The sequence below is a fragment of the Schistocerca piceifrons genome, chromosome 6, assembly GCF_021461385.2.
Source record: "Schistocerca piceifrons isolate TAMUIC-IGC-003096 chromosome 6, iqSchPice1.1, whole genome shotgun sequence".
Classification (NCBI taxonomy): Eukaryota; Metazoa; Arthropoda; class Insecta; order Orthoptera; family Acrididae; genus Schistocerca; species Schistocerca piceifrons.
Window position 1 is genome coordinate 438,583,380 of NC_060143.1, and position 21,768 is coordinate 438,605,147.

Genomic DNA, 21,768 nt, shown 5'->3' on the forward strand with positions numbered 1-21,768 from the left:
TCCCTCGCAAGATCCGTGAGTGGAACTATGGGCGGGAAATATAACTTCGGCGCGAATAGTGCTCTCCGCCACATACCGTTTGGTGGCTAGCGGAGTATATACGTAGATAGGTAGACGTAGATGTAACTGAAACAGACGCTTCACGCTGTACAAGACAATGGTCATCTGTTCAGTGGAACATAAAACGTGATTCATCTGAAAAGGGCACTTATCGCCACTCAATAGACTTCGCTTTGCTGTACTGGCGTGAAAATTCCAGCCTTCGTCGCTGATGAACAAGACTAATCATGGATGAATGAACCTGGCGCCTGCTGCGGAGGCCCATACGCAGTAGTTTTCATTGAACGTTGGCTGAGGAAACGCCGCTAGTAGCCCCTTGGTTCATCTGGGCGGACAGCTGCTCAACGGTTGCGCGTCAGTTCGCCTGTACACTTCTTCACAGCATTCGTTCACCACTGTCACACACGGCCTCTGGTGCGCCACAGTTGCCTCCGTGCCTGTTTTGGATAGCGGAATTTTGCCGTGTACGGTGTACTGTAACCACAGCGGCAATCGAAGAGTTTACAAACTTCCACCCCTGGCCTGAAAGCCAGTGATCATGCCCTTTTGGAGATCCGATTAATCTGTCCGTTTCCGAATTACAGCAAATGTACTGTTTTCCGCGTCCCCCAACAGTTTTAAATACCCTCCACTGTTAATTCTGCCGCCTGCTGTCTGTGAGTGCTTATTGCACTTTGCCGTTGAACACAGGTGGTAGTCACATTAATGCGAGTGGAAAATATACACTGACAAAAGTGTTAGGTGCTACACCACGGAAACCTTAACTGAACGCTACCAAGCTGACACTAAAGCATATCTGTGCTCATCTGATACATTGATTAAAATATCATTTATATGTAAGTTATTTTCAGTACAGAAATAAACCCGTCTTTACAGAAGAAGATATGATGACTATTGTGTGTGTGTACCGTACCACATCTGTTCACGTGGAGAGCGCAACAGGCATGCACGTGCAACTTAGCGCCATCTTTCGGTCTTTGGTAAAGTCGAATCGCTGGAGTGAGACAAGAAGCATCTTACCTGCAGACGACACACACAGTTTACAGTAGTGCAGAGACTACAGACCAAGTGCTGTCTAGGTGGACTCATGGCAACACTGTGACAAGAAGAGTAGGCGTTGGTCCTTGCACAATGTATGTGGCTCGAGATGGTTGCTCGACTGGCAATGAAGAACAGATGTGATAATAGCTGAAATGTGTGCAGAGGGCACTACGAACGGTCGGGAAGAATTAAGGGAAAGCTGGGTTGAGATTTTGAGCTACCACGCGTCGTTTGCCGTTTACGCCATACCATTTACAGAGACTAGCACTGTGTTGAACCAGACTCTGATGGTATAATGAGTGGCGTTCTTTAATATTCATCAATGAGCGTCCCTTATGTTTGTGACAGTGAGACCGACGCTGAAAGTCAGGGGAAATAGCGATTCTCTAGACTCATAACTATTTAACTCATGGGATAATGCTGTGGGTGGATGCTGCATACCACTGATTTGGTAATTGTCGAAGGGAGGCTGAATGCTCGCCCGATTGTGAAGAAAACGTAAGCTCTCGTATGGATCACGCCTGACACGGTATGAGTAGACAGTGCCTGGGGGTGGTGTGGGCGAAAATGCTTGACAATTTTTTATTTACTTATTAATAAAATTTAACAACTTGGAGCGCATGCGCAAGACGACATAAATGAAGGAATAAATACTGTAATTACCAAAGTGTCAAACATAGATCCTAACGCAGGAGAGCACACAGTAAAATTATTTGTTACATTTAATTCCTTCGACTTTACAGTAGGGTGGTACACAAAACAATACACTAGAAGCAAAAATTCAAAGACAAAAGGATGACGAACAAGAGCAAGCAATGATCAAATTTTAGCCCGAAATACAATACCCCAATATATGTTCCTCCAGAAGTCGACATCGTGAACTAATACGATACAGATAAAAAGAGAACATAAAATAAATAACAGAACACACTTGCCACGGTTACCCACTGCTGACCTTAGCCACAATAAATGAAGACATCAAATCAGTATACTTCATCACTAAGGATAGATAATATTTTTACTTAACTCAATAAAGACTAAAATACAGTTTCTAATTTAATACGCCTATCACTATAGCGCCCTCGTCTCGATTGATACTACTTCCTTTTCACTGAGGCTCCACGTGCTGACGAAGACAGTAGACACCCTGTCCGCAAGATACATGGGGTCACTACCACCAACCATTTCTTGAGTCAGTTCCACTGTGTCAGAAAAAAGACCAATCGGCGCGCCATGCATCGCCTGGCGCCATATGCTAAATGTTGTCAGCTGCTGTCCACGGCCTCTGATGCAAGTCGTAGGCTGATGACACTTCCTTCACTCACTGCCCAATAACTCCCTGTTGTCACACACCATCGCTCCAGTCATGGCGTGGCATTGCGTGTCTCAAACTAGCAGACTCTCAGACCCACCGACAAGGCATGGAACACGTGACCAGCACTGCTGCCCATTACCAGCTGGGGCGATAATTCGACAGTGCCGTGAACTACATATTCCTGATACAGACGATGATTTACATCATTTCCGAATTAAATGAAAGTATAAGGGGATAAACGAGGTTCATGCACTATTTTGGAACCGATGTTCATGAGTTTTCCCTCAACAAAATAATAAATTACAAAACTGACTTTAAACCTTTAATGTGCACACTTCAGATTGTATTTTGTATTTCTTTAAGTGAGAAACTTGCACCCAGACGGCACTACACGACATCAACAAAAGGCTTCTCGGTGTGCGAGGGCGGTTGGCGGGAGCTCTGAATGCGACAATTTTCAACCAACAAGAAAATTTCAAAAATTGCTTTGAAACTGATGATATTACGTAACGTAGTACCTAGAGAGTTGGAAAAGAAAGTTTTTGAAAAAAAAATGGCGGCATCTGAAGTAAAAGTTGATATTTTTGACAAAAAATCGTTATATAAACGTGCACCAAAAATGGAAATTAAGGTATTTCTCAAAAATCCTACGTACTAAAACAGGAAAACGCCGACTCATAAGTTAGAAATAACGTATAATGTAACTGCATGTATATGCCTTGAATTATAGCTCCCGTCAACTTGAAAACCGTCGTTCTGAAAAAAAAAAAAAAAAAAAAAAAAACAAAAAAAAACAAGCATTTAAAGTTTCAACTTGTATTATTCAATACTGAAATTGAACAAACCTTTAATCGACAACTGTACAGTTGTTCTTTTTTTCGGCAATGTCAAAACACTATCGATTTGACGAATTACATCAATTAACTGGTTTCCGCTTAACAATCGCAACCCTTTTCCACGACTGGCATTACTTTTCGGACCTGTTCTATCCGTATATGTTTGTTTGTCGTCTTCAAGCAAGAGCCATTTACTTCGTACAAATATCAAGCGAATTGGCAAGTTAAGGAGACACGAGAGAGGCACGTGCTTTCATAGTGTTTATCTCAAACAAATGGTATTACGAAGAGAAATATTGTTGAGAAAAGTACTTTAGTTGATAATAATACATTCTGTGATACTATCCGAAACTAACAGGAAATCCATTCCGTCGTTAACTATTACAGTATTACACCGGTAGCACTCGAGCACATGCAGTAAATCGAGGCTTTAGCATGTTCTGGCATTTATGGCACAATTTTTGCGAAAGAATCTTAAAAATGGACTCTCTAAGGGATATTATAAGCCAATAAAAGAATTGTCTCGGAAACTAATTCTTCCCTGGTCCACCTCCCTTAATCATCAACACGTCATTGGTGGACACCTTCAAGAAGTTTCGTAAATATTGGACCAGTGCTACATGGCGTGACAGAATTATTTTCAGTGTATTAGTCATTTGGGCAATACACTGGGTAACAGCTAAAAATAAAATATCTTACATTATAAAGATTTCGTACCCACTGCAAAGCACAGCTGTTGCAAGGGTTTGTTATAGTTTTACACTCTATTAAGATCACGATAATCTCGTTGATACGTGTTACAAACAGGACACAGTAGGAAGGACCAGGTCCCTTTGCTTTTTTCTTTTATCACTCGTCTGTTATATCAGAGAAATACACATTATAAGACAAAATTTAACTACATGAAATATTACTCCCAGCAAAAGTTAACATAAGCAGTGACAAAACTTAGTTCTCGTAAGGGTTTCTGCTGGCAACAAATTTTAAGGAAGCAATGTAAGGTTTATATCAATTCAGCTCAAACACGTAGCTAGTGATTGATTCACGACACAAACACTTTAACAATTTCGGCAACAAATAAGTAGCGTGAATTTGTACTCACAGTAACCAACTAATCAACAGCCTTGCCACTGAATAAGTAGTAGGCCATTTGGAACGAATTAACAACACCCAGCAACTAGCGGAGTTAATACCAACAGTCTTTAAATGTCTTGCTCCTCATTAAATTAACAAACTTAAAGTAATTAAAAGAATAACAAATCAAACATACTACGCTCCACTCAGACTCTTCAGTGCAAGCCAAGCCAAAATGAAGATTCCATTAACTGATGAGCACTGAAGTCACACTAAGGCTCATCTCTGTGTTCCCAGACACACATGGGGCAAACTTATACAAGACAAGATTTTGGAGGAAGCACATCAGTAAAACTGGTAGTGGAGCTAACTCGTGCCACTGAAAATTAAGGTACTAGACCGGGGCACAAGGTGGTATACAATGAGGTTGCCTTAGTGCTATACTACGCTCCGAAATATTAATTCCAATGGCCAATTCAAAATTAAGTACACATTAACCAGCATTAATTAACGAGGAGTGACACCAGGTCGTACGAAGGGATGACAACACTTAATTGAAAAGACGTATGTCGGAGGCGGCAGTAACATCAAACACCTTCTCCGAGTTTTAACAAGGAGTCACTTCCTGCTATACAAGTAAACATTTAACCAAGCACAAGGAAGGAACCCCAAAGAGAAAAATTCAAATAAAACCCCTAAATGATTATAAAGGACATGGAACCCAAACTATTTAAAATTAAAACAATTAGCTCTCCCCAAAGACAGTGTAAACGCTAAGGCCACACTTAAGAGGCCACCAAAATTGGTTACAATAAGTTTTATACATTTTCTCCTTTTCTTTAAAAGAAACACAAGGCTGCTTGACTTCTGCTGGACGTCCGGTATGGCTCGTGTAGGATACACCAGACAGCAACCCAAGCTAGGCGGTCGCAAGGCACGGAGAGCAAAATCAGGAGAGCATACAGGCAGGCAGCCAACACATATCCTCCATCCTGAATCGGGCAGACCGCGTACAACCAACTCCACATATACGTGGTTGCTTGCCACCTCGTGCCTCGCGGCGTCTCAGCAGGTAGCCGGAGCAAACGTCAACTGCCACTCGCCCCGCGAATGCGGAAAACAACAAGGTAAGCAAAGATAAGAAACATCGAAGGATCGATAATGGACATCCAAGAGACTGGCTCGCCAGTAACGAGCGCCAAGGCTCACTCGTCCTTCTTGTTCACTATTTTTTCTACTGTCGGAAAATGTGATTGGAAACATACCACCGGAAAAAAATAGTACACCTTTTTAGAGGTTTCCAATTCACGGAAGATTTATTGTTACAGTAGTCGGTATGGAGTACATGAAATGATTACATTTATATATCAACAGCACAAGCGGTACTCAGGTACCATGTATCGACCAGTGCTGAAACACTCACGTCAGCACCCGTTGTAGCCTCCGTGGGTGGCCATTTGGGTGCTGACTCTGGCGTCCACTCCATCGCACATACGGCGAATACTATCCTGGGATAGGTTTCGCCACGCATGCTCCATCATTTCACGTAGTTCTGTAAGATGTGCTGGTTGACGAGTCGCACGAGTCACTTCGCGTCCCATCATATCGCATCTGCTCGATTGGAGGCAAGTCCAGAAGTAGTGCTGGCCAGGGAAGTTACTGCACATCTAGCAGAGGTAGTTGCGTCTTTTGGACAGTATGTTGGAATAACATATCAACATCCAGTTGCAAAAACGGCAAAGTAAGGGATATAACAACTTTCTAAACGTCCCGAGCGCTGGTTAGTGTTTCCTCCAGAAACACCAAAGGTGAACGGGAGTTGCAGCTTATTGCGCCGCAGACGGTTAGGCTTGGGAGAGGAGCAGCGTGTCTTGGACGACAGCTCTACCAGACAGCGTTTACTAGGTCTGTGTCGTATGCACAAACGACAATCGCTCGCTTGAAGGCAGAATCTGTTATCACAAAGGCTCGCCATTGGTGTTGACACGTCTGAGAAGGTTGTACGTTGCCATTGCTGCCCTGAAAATACGACGGCCCTGGTGTGTGTCAGCGCTGTGTGGACGACCAGAACTTCGTCTACCAGTGTGAGAAGCTTCACGAGACCACAGATACCAGCAACGTTGCACAACTGACACAGCGCGTCCTACTTGTGTGGCAGTTCCCCGAAAGGAGCATCTCCGCACTCAGAAGACCACAATTTCACCCGATTCAAACTCGCACAGTTGGCTGTAGGAAGCACGAGTTCGTCTGCATGGAATGGTTGTCTGTTTGTTTCACACGTTTGCACTACCTTGAGCTTTCTGGCTGGGAGCGTTCCCTATTAAGGGGTAGACAGGAATGGCGCTCTGGTAACCATGCGGATACGCCATCTGTTGGCGAACGACTTTGAAACATTTATCAGTTGATCTACTACCTCCCCCCCACCCCCCCCCCCACCCCCCAGGTGGTGTATTCCGTCATCGGGTCAAAATCGACGTCTTTCCAAGTACACTGCATCTTTTTCGCGCAGTGTATGTTCCATCGCAGGTGATACTGCGGATTTGACAATGTAACCATAAGAAAGGCTGCTCATGGTAGACGTGGACAAGCCCGCACCTGTGTGCGGGCCAACAACGCGGGAACGGCGCTCAGCGAGCGCCGTAAGCGGCTTCATCGGCCAAATCGCTGGCGTCGCCTAACTGCGGCCGGTGCATCAGGCCAGCACTAAATCCAGCGACGCCGGGCGACGCCACCCGGCGCCAAACCGGGACGGCGTCGCGCCCTTCCCGCCCACGCACAATTTATGCCGCTCTCCGGGGTCGCGCCATAAATTGGAGACTGCTGTCCCCCGCAGCAATGGCCCCGTTTTAATCCGCGGAATGCTGCCGCTCCGTCGACGGATGAATTATTGCGACCGTCGGACGCTCATTTCCTTCCCTGACATCCGGGCTCAGTGGTCGAAACTACTACTACTTTGACGTAGCTACAGTTCGTGACTCTATGTGACTCTATGTGACTGTGTACAGATGAAGTCTTACATGCGTACGTTGGAGAGTGCGAGGAAGCACTGCTGGGTTATCAAAATGAACTTGGACGTCGTAGAATGCAATAGGTACTGCTAGAGAATTAGAAGACTCGAAGGGAGAGTGTAGTATCGCAACTTACCGATACTACCGGAGCTACTGCCTCGGAGGTTCCTGCAGGCGCCGTGACCAGGGCTTTGAACATCGACACCAATGAGGACGTCCAGGCCGCCGACTAATGAAGACCGTGAGGACGATGTCACAAGCGGCGGGCAACTGGGCAGCAGTCTTAATTGAGACTACTTTCTTGCTGCTAGTTGCTAATCAACCGCCTCCATATCGGCTTCAAACCAAGCCACCGCTTACATTTTGAACATGAATATTCAGCAATGATGGCCGACGGCCTTGTGAAACAGGGCGGAGAAGCCGTCAGACGTTCACTCTGCCCCTCGGGAGAAGGGTGGGAGACTGCCCATGAAGGCGGAAGTATCAGCAACGATCAACGGAGGATGCAGAAATCAATGGAAACCACTGCATTAAAGACACGTAATGTGTATCTCCACAGAAAGAGTGGACTGCAAATGAAAAAGTGTCATGACGATCTCTCCATTGTACTAGTCTTCTACTCGGACCTCCGGGAGAGGAGTGCCGAGGTGGAGATGACTACGAGAAAAAGGCTGAATAACCAACGAATGAATAACGTTTTTGGTATCTCCTGCGGACTGACAGAAGTTTTAACGTGGCAGGAAACCTAGATAATGTGAAAAGGAAAACGCAAAGGCTTACACTAGGTATGGTGGACCGTAGTGAAGTGAAGTGGAAAGAAGAAAAGTACTACTGGTCAGTTGAGTATTGGGTAATACCAACAGCAGTACAGAATGTTAAACGGGAATAGGATTCGTTATGAATAGAAAGATAGACCAGAGAGTGAGTTACTGTCAGTAGCTCAGTGTTAGGTTTGTTCTCATCAAAATCGGCAGCAAAGCAAAGCCAACGATAATAGTTCAGTTATACGTGCTAACATCGGAAAACCGAAGATTAAGATACAGAAGTGGTATACGAGGATATTGAACCGGTAATTCACTACGTAAAGGAAAATGGAATGAAATTGTAGGGGAAGGAGTAGAAGAAACGGTTACAGAAGAATATGCACCTTGTACTAAGAATGAGGGATAAGAAATAATATTTGAGTTCTGGAGTAAATTTCAGCGGCGCGGGATTAGCCGAGCGGTTTGAGGCGCTGCAGTCATGAACTGTGCGGCTGATCCCGGTGGAGGTTCGAGTCCTCCTTCGGGCATGGGTTTTCGTGTTGGTCCTTAGGATAATTTAGGTTAAGTAGTGTGTAAGCTTAGGGACTGATGACCTTAGCAGTAAAGTCCCATAAGATTTCAAACACATTTGAAATTTGTGAATAAATTTCAGCTAGTAATAGCGAATACTCTGTTCAAGAATCACGAGAGGATGCGGTATAACAGGAAAAAACCGGCAGGTACAGGAAGATTCCAGTTAGGTCACATGATGGTCAAGCAAATCAAATACCGTATTGTAAGGTGTACCCTGGAGATCACAATTTAGTAGTGATGAAGACTAGGTGGCCGTTTAACAGGCTAGTCGGGAACAATCAATGCATAATGAAGCGGGATACAGGAATACTAAGGAATGAAGAGATACGCTTGAAGTTCCCTGAAGATACAGATACTGCGATAAGGCATTTCCGTTGAACGAGAATGGACATCTCTAAAAAGGATGAGAAAAAATAGGTGCAAAGAAGATAACTACGAAGAAATCATGGGTATCAGAAGACAGACTGCACTTGTTCGATGAAAGAAGGAAGTACAAAAATGTTCAGGGAAATTCAGGAATACAGAAATGCACGCCACTTAGGAATAAAGTAAATAGGCAGTGCAGGAAACGTAAAGCGAAATGGCTGAATGAAGAATGTGAAGAAATCGCAAAAGAAATAATTGTCGGAAGGATTCATTCAGCATATAAAGAAGTCAAAACAAACTTATATGAAATTAAAAACAAGGGCGGTAACATTAAGAGTGCCATGGGAATTCCACTGTCAAATGCATAGAAGAGAGCTGGTTCGTGGAAAGAGTACATTCAAGGCTCCTGTTAGGGTGGAGACTTGTCTAATGATGTGATAGAAGAATGGAATGAACGCTCTAATGAGTACAGAATATGAACTGGGACTAAACTGAAGAAAGATGAAAGTAATCAGAAGTAGCAGAAATAAGAACAAAATGAACCTTAACGTCAGAACTAGTGATACCGAAATGAATGAAATTAAGGCTTTCTGTTAGATAGGCAGCAAAATAACCCATGAAGGACTGAGCAGGGAGGACATAAGGCATTCCTGACTAAGAGAAATCTACTCGCATTAAACATAGGCCTTAGTTTGAGGAAGACATTTCTGAGAATGTATGGTTCAAATGGCTCTGAGCACTATGGGACTTAACATCTTAGGTCATCAGTCCCCTAGAACTTAGAACTACTTAAACCTAACTAACCTAAGGACATCACACGCATCCATGCCCGAGGCAGGATTCGAACCTGCGACCGTAGTGGTCGCGCGGTTCCGGACTGAAGCACGTAGAACCGCTCGGCCACTCCGGCCGGCCGAGAATGTATGTTTGGAGCATAGCATTATATGGTATTGAAACATGGACTGTGAAAAAACCAGAACGGAAGAGAATCGAAACATTTGAGATGTCTTGCTACAGAAGAATGTTGAAAATAAGGTGGACTGATAAGGCAAGGAGGGAGGAGGTTCTCTGAAGAATCGGCAAGGAAGGATATACAAGGAAAACGCTGACAAGAAGAAGGGACAGGATGGTAGTATATCAGTTAAGACGCGACGGATTAACTTCCATGGTAGTAGAGGGAGCTATAGAGTTTAGAAACTGTTGAGAAAAGGAGACTGGAATACATACAGAAAATAATTGAGGCCGTAGTTTGTAAGTGCTCCTCTGAGATGAAGAGGTTGGCACAGGAGATGAATTCGTGGCGAGCCGCATCAAACTTGTCAGAAGACTGATGACTCAGAAAAAAAAGAAAGTGCTGCAACTCGACTTGTCATGGACTCCACTCCTGGAAGTCTCCTGGAGAAATAATGAGTCAAGCTGCGTCTACACCCGACCATAATAGCGAAAGTGTTACCGGTGCAGGATTTCGTGCACGAACTGACCTCTCGATTACGTCACGCTGGAATATTCCCCAGAACAAGTGTTCCGATGTAATGTACCCCATAACCGAATTAGTTATTGCGTACCTGATGTTTTCGGAAACTTTTAAGCAGCTACCTAAGTACTACGAAACTGATAAATGGTATCAAAATGCTAAAAAAAAAGAGAAATCGTACTCCATATGGACGAACTGAACTGTGAATTACATAATGTTCAGACGAACTTGTGTAACGACACGGTAGTATTGTCCCGCTCACAAGATACAAATTTCTCCATGTGTAGTTAATTTGAAATTTCACACTAAACCTAGCAAGAAGAGAAATACCGGTACTGCAACAACAGCTGCGTGATATTTACTGAAATTACACACGAAAATGGAATAACATATCAACACACCAACGTGTGCTTTTACGTACTGAACTGCCATATTCTGATTGAAACTGATTCAAGTACGTGTTTTATATCAATATTCATACACGAAGATACGCAATAGATGAGACAACGTTCGAATACTGTATCAAAAAGGCACTCAGGTACATACAATACAACAGCACAAAATAAAAATTATTAATTCAGTATTCTTCTTAAACATGCAAAGAAAAGTTAACTATTTTTTAATTTTAATAATACGGCAGTAAAACAGTCGAATACTCGTATGTCTGAAGGCCTATTATTATTGGACCAAATCTTTCAATATAAGTTACTTTAAGTATTTAACGGAAACTTGGAGCTCTACCGATCTATTTCGATGACTCATAAGTCACCTTGACCTTCTTCTACATCTGATCTCCTGATGACCATTAGGTGCTTCAAACAGCAAATAATTTTGCATAACACTGTCAAATTTACTTCCCATTTTTTCATATTATTTATTAACAAACACACTCACGAAGATGAGCTTACTCCCAGTGAATTATGTAGATTTGACAACACAGGCCGGTGACTCCATAGACTTCGAGCAGCCTAACAAAAGTACACTTCATACTTACAGAGACAAGTAACCAATACGGAAAAGCATAAGGTCATAGTCTGATTATTAATATATTTTTTGAAATCTTTATTCTTAACATCTTAACATCTCAACACAAGTCGCCACGTAAGTGATTATTGGGTCCTATGTTGTACAATTATCATTTAACATGCAGCTGTTACAAGTACTGATGTAAAGGATAACTGATGGGCAAGCTACTTCTACCTTTCGTTATTGACTCTACTGTAACTACTTTGTTTTACTACTTAAATCTACTGTACTGCACTGCCCGCGGCGTTACAGGTGTGCCAGGAAACTATAAACCTACTATTCCCCCCATGCTAACCGCACTGCGCGTGCCACTGACACTGGGCTGGTCCAAGGGACTTTAACTTTTGTTGCAGTTTTATCTACTCGGATTGACAAAGAAAGGAACTTCGCTCTTTTAATGTAACCTGCAGCTTATTGTCTGGCTGTTTGCGCTGTTTTAAAGACCCGTGGAGGTCAGAAATAAGAGGACGTTAAAAATATCACATTTTATTTAACCACAAAAAAGACAGAAACGGCTAAAATATAGATTCACATTAAGCACATTATTCTAGTAACAAGTAGCGGCACTCCGGCCTCAGGCCAGAAGTGGCCCATCGGGGCCATCCGACCGCCGTGTCATCCTCAACTCAGGATGCGGATGGAGGGGCGTGTGGTCAGCACACCACCCTCTCGGTCGTTATGATGGTTTTCTTTCACCGGAGCCGCTACTATTCGGTTGAATAGTTCCTCTATTGGCATTACGAGGCTGAGTGCACCCAGAAAAATGGCAACAACAAATTGTGGGCCGGATGGTCACCCATCCAAGTGGAGGCCACGCACGGCAGCGATTAACGTCGGTGATCTGACGAGAACCGGTGTATCTACTGCGGCAAGGTCGTTGCACCAACAAATAGCTGAATGTCTTTAAATAGGTACAAATAACAATTTAATTTTATGATATCCAGTGTTTCTTGAATTCCAATTTTCTGAGAACTCTAATTTTTTAGTTGAAGTATGTTACCAGATAACATGTTATACGTTTCTGGAGTCAGAGAAATTGGAGGTGCAATATAATAACACTGCATTTTAGAAATGGTTACATTTTAAAATTGGAACATTTTACGACATGATTGTTTTGAATATCAATAACTTTTGAAACACAAAATTTTCGGAAGGAAAATTAGCGGGGTCGAATATCGAAGTGCATGACGCCTTTTTTTTTTTTTTTTGTCATCAGTATACTGACTGGTTTGATGCGGCCCGCCACGAATTCCTTTCCTGTGCTAACCTCTTCATCTTAGAGTAGCACTTGCAACCTACGTCCTCAATTATTTGCTTGACGTATTCCAGTCTCTGACTTCCTCTACAGTTTTTGCCCTCTACAGCTCCCTCTAGTACCATGGAAGTCATTCCCTCATGTCTTGGTGGATGTCCTATAATCCTGTCCCTTCTCCTTATCAGTGTTTTCCACGTATTCTTTTCCTCCCCGATTCTGCGTAGAACCTCCTCATTCCTTACCTTATCAGTCCACCTAATTTTCAACATTCGTCTATAGCACCACATCTCAAATGCTTCGATTCTCTTCTGTTCCGGTTTTCCCACAGTCCATGTTTCACTACCATACAATGCTGTACTCCAGACGTACATCCTCATAAATTTCTTCCTCAAATTAAGGCCGGTATTTGATATTAGTAGACTTCTCTTGGCCAGAAATGCCTTTTTTGCCATAGCGAGTCTGCTTTTGATGTTCTCCTTGCTCCGTCCATCATTGTTTATTTTGCTGCCTAGGTAGTAAAATTCCTTAACTTCATTGACTTCGTGACCATCAATCCTGACGTTAAGTTTCTCGCTTTTCTCATTTCTACTACTTCTCATTACCTTGGTCTTTCTCCGATTTACTCTCAAACCATACTGTGTACTCATTAGACTGTTCATTCCGTTCAGCAGATCATTTAGTTCTTCTTCACTTTCACTCAGGATAGCAATGTCATCAGCAAATCGTATCATTGATATCCTTTCACCTTGTATTTTAATTCCACTCCTGAACCTTTCTTTTATTTCCATCATTGCTTCCTCGATGTACAGATTGAAGAGTAGGGGCGAAAGGCTACAGCCTTGTCTTACACCCATCTTAATACGAGCACTTCGTTCTTGATCGTCCACTCTTATTATTCCCTCTTGATTGTTGTACATATTGTATATGATCCGTCTCTCCCTATAGCTTACCCCTACTTTTTTCAGAATCTCGAACAGCTTGCACCATTTTATATTGTCGAACGCTTTTTCCAGGTCAACAAATCCTATGAAAATGTCTTGATTTTTCTTTAGCGTTGCTTCCATTATTAGCCGTAACGTCAGAATTACCTCTCTCGTCCCTTTACTTTTCCTAAAGCCAAACTGATCGTCACCTAGCGCATTCTCAATTTTCTTTTCCATTCTTCTGTATATTATTCTTGTAAGCAGCTTCGATGAATGAGCTGTTAAGCTGATTGTGCGATAATTCTCGCACATGTCAGCTCTTGCCGTCTTCGGAATTGTGTGGATGATGCTTTTCCGAAAGTCAGATGATATATCGCCAGACTCATATATTCTACACACCAACGTGAATAGTCGTTTTGTTGCCACTTCCCTCAATGATTTTAGAAATTCTGATGGAATGTTATTAATCCCTTCTGCCTTATTTGACCGTAAGTCCTCCAAAGCTCTTTTAAATTCCGATTCTAATACTGGATCCCCTATCTCTTCTAAATCGACTCCTGTTTCTTCTTCTATCACAACAGACAAATCTTCACCCTCATAGAGGCTTTCAATGTATTCTTTCCACCTATCTGCTCTCTCCTCTGCATTTAACAGTGGAATTCCCGTTGCACTCTTAATGTTATCACCGTTGCTTTTAATGTCACCAAAGGTTGTTTTGACTTTCCTGTATGCTGAGTCTGTCCTTCCGACAGTCATATCTTTTTCGATGTCTTCGCATTTTTCCTGCAGCCATTTCGTCTTAGCTTCCCTGCACTTCCTATTTATTTCATTCCTCAGCGACTTGTATTTCTGTATTCCTGACTTTCCCGGAACATGTTTGTACTTCCTCCTTTCATCAATCAACTGAAGTATTTCTTCTGTTACCCATTGTTTCTTCGCAGCTACCTTCATTGTACCTATGTTTTCCTTCCCAACCTCAGTGATGGCCCTTTTTAGAGATGTCCATTCCTCTTCAACTGTACTGCCTACTGCGCTATTCCTTATTGCTGTATCTATAGCGTTAGAGAACTTCAAACGTATCTCGTCATTCCTTAGTACTTCCGTATCCCACTTCTTTGCGTACTGATTCTTCCTGACTAATGTCTTGAACTTCAGCCTACTCTTCATCACTACTATATTGTGATCTGAGTCTACATCAGCTCCTGGGTACGCCTTACAATCCAGTATCTGATTTCGGAATCTCTGTCTGACCATGATGTAATCTAATTGAAATCTTCCCGTATCTCCCAGCCTTTTCCAAGTATACCTCCTCCTCTTGTGATTCTTGAACAGGGTATTCGCTATTACTAGCTGAAACTTGTTACAGAACTCAATTAGTCTTTCTCCTCTTTCATTCCTTGTCCCAAGCCCATATTCTCCTGTAAACTTTTCTTCTAGTCCTTCCCCTACAACTGCATTTCAGTCGCCCATGACTATTAGATTTTCGTCCCCCTTTACATACTGCATTACCCTTTCAATATCCTCATACACTTTCTCTATCTGTTCATCTTCAGCTTGCGATGTCGGCATGTATACCTGAATTATCGTTGTCGGTGTTGGTCTGCTGTCGATTCTGATTAGAACAACCCAGTCACTGAACTGTTCACAGTAACACACCCCTTGCCGTACCTTCCTATTCATAACGAATCCTACACCTGTTATACCATTTTCTGCTGCTGTTGATATTACCCAATACTCATCTGACCAGAAATCCTTGTCTTCCTTCCACTTCACTTCACTGACCCCTACTATATCTAGATGGAGCCTTTGCATTTCCCTTTTCAGATTTTCTAGTTTCCCTACCACGTTCAAGCTTCTGACATTCCACGCCCCGACTCGTAGAACGTTATCCTTTCGTTGATTATTCAATCTTTTTCTCATGGTAATCTCCCCCTTGGCAGTCCCCTCCCGGAGATCGGAATGGGGGACTATTCCGGAATCTTTTGCCAATGGAGAGATCATGACACTTCTTCAATTACAGGCCACATGTCCTGTGGATACACGTTATGTGTCTTTAATGACGCCTTAGTGACTAGCAAATTTTGAGACTGCATTAAGAAAATCGTTTCTACATGAACTATTTATACTACTATCATAAACAGTCTAAATATTACACCCTGACAGCATTGACAAGAATTTGTAGATCACATATTTTCAAAGTACTTGTTTTGTATGTGAAATAGTAAACAAAAAAAGAACTGTTTAAGAAGTCGGGTTATAGGAAGAGGACATTTACAACTTGGTACAATTCAAACTGGCAGGGAAACAAAATATTCGCTTCTTGCATTCATTATTGTCAGTATAGTCTTTCAGTGATTCACGGAAAATACTCAGGAAACATCAATAGCGCCCTATGCCAGGTGACAGTGGATTAGCAAAATGACAAAGCTGCCAGAGTACAGTTGTAAAAATCAGCTGTATTAATATGAGAAAATTCATACTCTGCCACTTTCATACCTTTCTACATACCGTTGTTACTCTGACGGTGTTGAAGAAGATGACGATGGCTTCCATGGGGGCGTCAAATGGCTGAAGACTATAATGTTGCACAGTCTGATTCGGAGCATCGAGCTGACTTCAGTGCACTAAACGTCAAAGTAGCGAAATTATCTGGAGTTGCCAATATCAGGTTATGATTTTGTATTAAGAAATTAGGGAATTATATAACTGCGCAGACCCTCGCTGCCAGAGTCATTTGACATGAAAATTTCCTGAGTAGGGCACCGCATCATAATGTAAACAACTACACTGGCGAAACCAACGCTACCGCCAAGGTTATAGCGGCCTTCCTCTGCGTATACTGCTCAGTAGATACAGGTAAAGCCTCTGTTATTTTGTGCGAAACTTTGTTTTCTCCAGAATAATTGTTTACATTATGACGCTGTACTATTCTCAGAAGACTTTTATGCCAATTATGGAACTGGCCAACTCTACAATGGTTCAAATTGCTCTGAGCACTATGGGACTCAACTGCTGTGGTCATCAGTCCCCTACAACTTAGAACTACTTAAACCTAACTAACCTAAGGATATCACACACACCCATGCCCGAGGCAGGATTCGAACCTGCGACCGTAGCAGCAGCGCGGCTCCGGGCTGGAGCGCCTAGAACCGCACGGCCACCGCAGCCGGCAACTCTACAATAATACATAGGGTTTATGAACAGGTTTTTGAGCCACACGGGAGAAATCATAATGTACGGATGCGACAATTTGTACGAGTATTTTCGCAAGTCGATGACGAGGGCGGTGCATTAATAATTTACACCGATGTGAAACCAATATAATGACTTCTGCTCACAGGGAGATGAAATGGGTGGAGATCGGCCACGTGGCTTGGCGAGGAAAGTACAAGGTGGGTTTAATTAGACTTTTGCTACTTGAACCAGCATACACAGAAAACTAAGGGCACTCAGCTTTACAGGAGTGACGTTCAGGCAGTGCGCTGCAGGGTTTGTGTTTTCAGGGTTAGTGTCATGACTCGCTGTTAGGTGCCAGTAGTGGTAAGGTGACATAGGGTTGACACCCAAGCACCACTGTGTATTACGATTGCAGACACTCAACTGAGTTTGGAAAAGGTAATCAAAGCTTTACTCGTAAATATGCTTTATCAAAACAACAGCAACGATGCTGTTGTTCTTTCCGACCACCAACGCATTAGAGGAATAAAGTGAGCTTTTCATGCCGTAGTGGGGTTGAAGAACACGTTCTGGAGTAAGAATTAATTGGCAATTGGGGAAGAGACTCTGGACGAAGCCGGCGGCCAATTGCGCCACAAGCTCCTGAAGACGTTTCTGTTGCCATGGAAGAGAACGCTGGGAGCAATGTGCGATATTTAAGGCGAAGATTAGCATAGCGAGGGAGGTAGCCAAAATCACACCTGAAATGTTTCGGGCAGTAATAGAGCAAAGTCAGATTCCATCAGGCAGAGTCCATATTTCTAAATTTCAGGAAAGCATTTAACGGTGCCCCATTGCATGCTGTTAACGAAGGTATAATTATGTGAAATAAATGGCTCGAAGGCTTCTTGAGTAATAACCGGCAAGTGTCCACCAGAGACAGGAGTTTCGTAAGGAGTGCCCCAGGGGAGTGTGATCGGGCAGCTGTTGTTCTCTATGTACATAAACGATGTGGCGGACAGGGTAGGCAGCAATCTGCGGCTGTTTGATGACGATGCTGTGGTATACAGTAAGTAATGGCAGCTATCTCTAACTGTGGAAAAATGTAAGTCTGCGGATGAGTAGGAGCAACAAGCCTGTTGTGGTATCGATAGTTCCGATGCCACAGCGTAGGTTGGCACTACGAAAGCGGTCGATCTGCACCGCCGACAACGCCCTCTAGTCGTCGCTGTGCAGCTTTACGAGCGCCGCTCCAGTTTCGCACAGTTCATGAAGACCAGACGGCCGATGACCACCGCTTTAGCTTAGCTTGCTATTGAGACTTTCTTATCTGGACTTTGGCTTCGCACCTATGTGCTCACCTGTACAAAAGATACGTATTCCTTTATATATATTCATGCACCAGTATAAACCTCTTTTGCTTTACTTGCAGTACCGACGTGATTTACCTCCCCTGCTCCTACTCACTTCCATTCATTCGGCCTCTTTGTCGGATTTCAGAAGCAGACCCACGCACCGCCTTCCAGGCGGGATACAAAACCTGTAATTCTCGGTTACTGTATTACTAGCGTCCCCTTTGGCACAGTCAATTCTTTCAAATACCTGGGCCTATCGTTGCGAAGTAATATGAAATGGAACGAGCATGTGAGAACTGTGTTAGGGAAGGCGAATATTCAAATCCGGTTATTGGGAGAGTTTTGGAAAAGAGCGGTTCGTCTGTTATGGAGACCGCATATAGGACGCTTTTGCGGCGTACTCTTGAGTACGACTCGAGTGTTTGGGATCTGTACCAGGTCGGAATGAAGGAAGACATCGAAGTAATTCAGAAGAGAACTGCTAGATTTATTACCGGTAGGTTCGAACAACACATAAGTGTTACGTAGATGCTTCGGGATCTCTTCATGGGAATCCCTGGAGGGAATGCGAAGTTCTTTTGGAGAAGCTCTATTGAGAAAATTTAGAGAATCGGAATTTGAAACTAACTGCCACATGATTCTACAGCCACCAACATACACTGCGCGAAAGGGCCACGAAGATAAGTTGCGAGAAACTAGGACTCATCTGGAGGCATATAGAAGTTGTTTTTCCCTCGCTCTATTTGCGAGTGAAACAGGAAATGAAATGACTGGTAACGATACATGTACCCTCCGCCACGCACCATATGGTGACTTGCGACGTATCTATGTAGATGTAGATGTTGATATGGTTCCAAGCTGGAGTGAATAGCGATGGCCATTACACTGAACAATGTTTGTTACTTGGAAGGTAAATATCGTATGCAATTAGCAAACGTCACAAAAAGTATTTCTTTCAATGGTTTACTCGTTACGTCTTTTACGCACGTCTTTAAAAATATTTAGACGATCCTACGTTCGCTGGTTAGTCATGCGGCCCTGTCAAGTAGCGAAAGAGGGACGTAAAGCGAACCATTCTAGCGACAAAAAATGGCTCTGAGCACATGGGACTTAACTGCTGAGTCATCTGTCCCCTAGAACTTAGAACTATTTAAACCTAACTAACCTAAGGAAATCACACACATCCATGCCCGAGGCAGGATTCGAACCTGCGCCGTAGCGGTCGCGCGGTTCCAGACTGTAGCGCCTAGAACCGCTCGCCCACTTCTAGCGACAATATGGGCCGCAGATGGGGACGTCCTCTGACATAAACGACTTTGAAAAAGGGAAGAGTGCTACGGCTCGATGTCTGGCAATGAGCACTTAGGAAACTGCGAAGCTGATTGGGTATCCGCGTGATTCACTCGTGAGCATCTATGAAAAGCGGCTGAAGCACAGTGAAACCAGAGTAGGGGAGAAGCTGTTGGTCTCCACAGAAGATGGATGCTGGATGGGTTGCAAGTAGCAAATCTGAGGACAGAATACAGTGTTGGTGCAAGCACAAGTGTTCCCAAGTACGCCGTTTTGCCCACACTGTTGAACTTAGGACTTCGCAGCAGACGACGGCTGCATGTACTCATGTACGAACGACATTGTCAGTGGTTTGAGGAGCACGACAGCGAACCCACTCTGACGTCTTTACCACGAGATTCACCTGATCTGAACCCAATGGAACACATCTTGGATGCTATCGGACTCCAGCTCGGCAGCCCTAAATTATCAGCCAGTAATTTACGGGATTGCATGACATTTTCAAAGGGGAGCGGGGGTAGTTTTTTAGTAATAGAATGCGGCTTCGTGATTGTGAAAGAGGTGTCCTGGATGTAATATCACCCAGCGGAGAAACACAGCGTTGCCCAAGTATGGGTGGCCCAGATAAAAGTAGCCCCTGTAAGTATAAAGGAAATGCAGAGAAATTACAGAAACGAAGAGCTGAAGTGGACCTACCATTTATTTACAATGAAAAATACATTTATAAATTTTGTACGTGACCTCTTGCAACATCAGTACATAGCTGAGCACGTGTAAGCATATTCAGATACACCCGGCAGTTCAGAAATCGATGGTGGCAACTTCACTGCTGATGTCTTTCGGTTCTTGTATTGTGTGTGGATATGTTTCTTAGACCTTGTTCTTCAAGAGCTACCTCAGGAAAAATCAGAAGTTGTTAGATCCGACGAAAATGATGGTCATAAATGATTGCTGGCAGTTCGTTTCTCAGTGAAGACGTCCTGGACTCATTCCATGGATGCCTTAGACGTGAGTCATGTTGCCCCACGTTGCTGGAAGAAGCAGTATTGTCTTTCATATTCAGTGAATTGGGCAAACCTATATAACAAATTTCCATCAACCGTGTTGATGATATTGTCAGAACATATCGGTCCAATGATACATGTTCCTGTTACACCGCACCAAATGCCGATTTCTTAATCATGGACTGGTCGCTGACGCATAATGTTAGGACTCTCCGTTGCCCAGTTTCTCGTGTTCTGTGAATTCACATGACAGGAAAGATGAAACCATGCTTCATCGCTCACGATGTATTCTAAAGCCTAGTGCAGCAATCTCCAAGCTTCTATCTGTCACCCTCCCGTAACCGCTGCACAACTGTGACGTGATATGGCTTCAGATTAAGACTTCTCAGTATCTGATGGCAATTTCTCCTACTTATATGCACCTGTTGGGCCAGTTTAAGTGTAGACCTCCGTGGGCGCTGAATATTCCTTCGGCGAATATCTCCAATAACTTCTGGTGTGCGAAGTGAAGGAATTCTTTCACGTTTCACATTTTTCACAGATCCATAGATGAGCCAATTTTAATACAGACTCCGTATTGCTCTCTTTACTGGCAGTCCTCTATCCGGATATCTGACCCCGAAAACTTTGCGAGTTTCCTTAATCGAACGTGTTTTCGCATATGCTTCTACAATTTCAACAATTTAAATTCTTTCTTCTATCGACAAAGTCATTCAGCAGACCGCAAAGAGGTGATTCACTGATGAAGACTGCTGACAACCGATAATTTCATAAAACCGCCCATTGTTGTAGCTGTTTATTTCATTACTGCATTCACGTTCAGAGGAGAGGCGGGCCAGTTTTAACTTCATCACCTTTAGCTGTACGTCAACACCCGCACCAAACCGCGTCTGGCCTCGTGCTTAAGGTTTATGACGTCATATCTGCTGACATTTGTGGCGTAGAACGATATAATTTTGTAGGTACATTCAGCGGCATGTATAGATACTGTCTGCAAAATGCATTGCAAAAGGAGTTAGTAGCAACGAAGCAATAAGTTTAAACGTCATACATGATGCAGCAGTTATTCACCCATCTCATTGCTTATGTCAAGTATTTCCTGAACTATGTGCTGTACAATTATACAATATTGAGGCACATTGAGCGGCACATGTGGATACTATCTACGAAATTTATTTCGAATAGAGTTGTTAGCAGAGAAGTAATAAATTTTAACGTCGTGTATGATGCGGCAGTTTTCAGGTATCT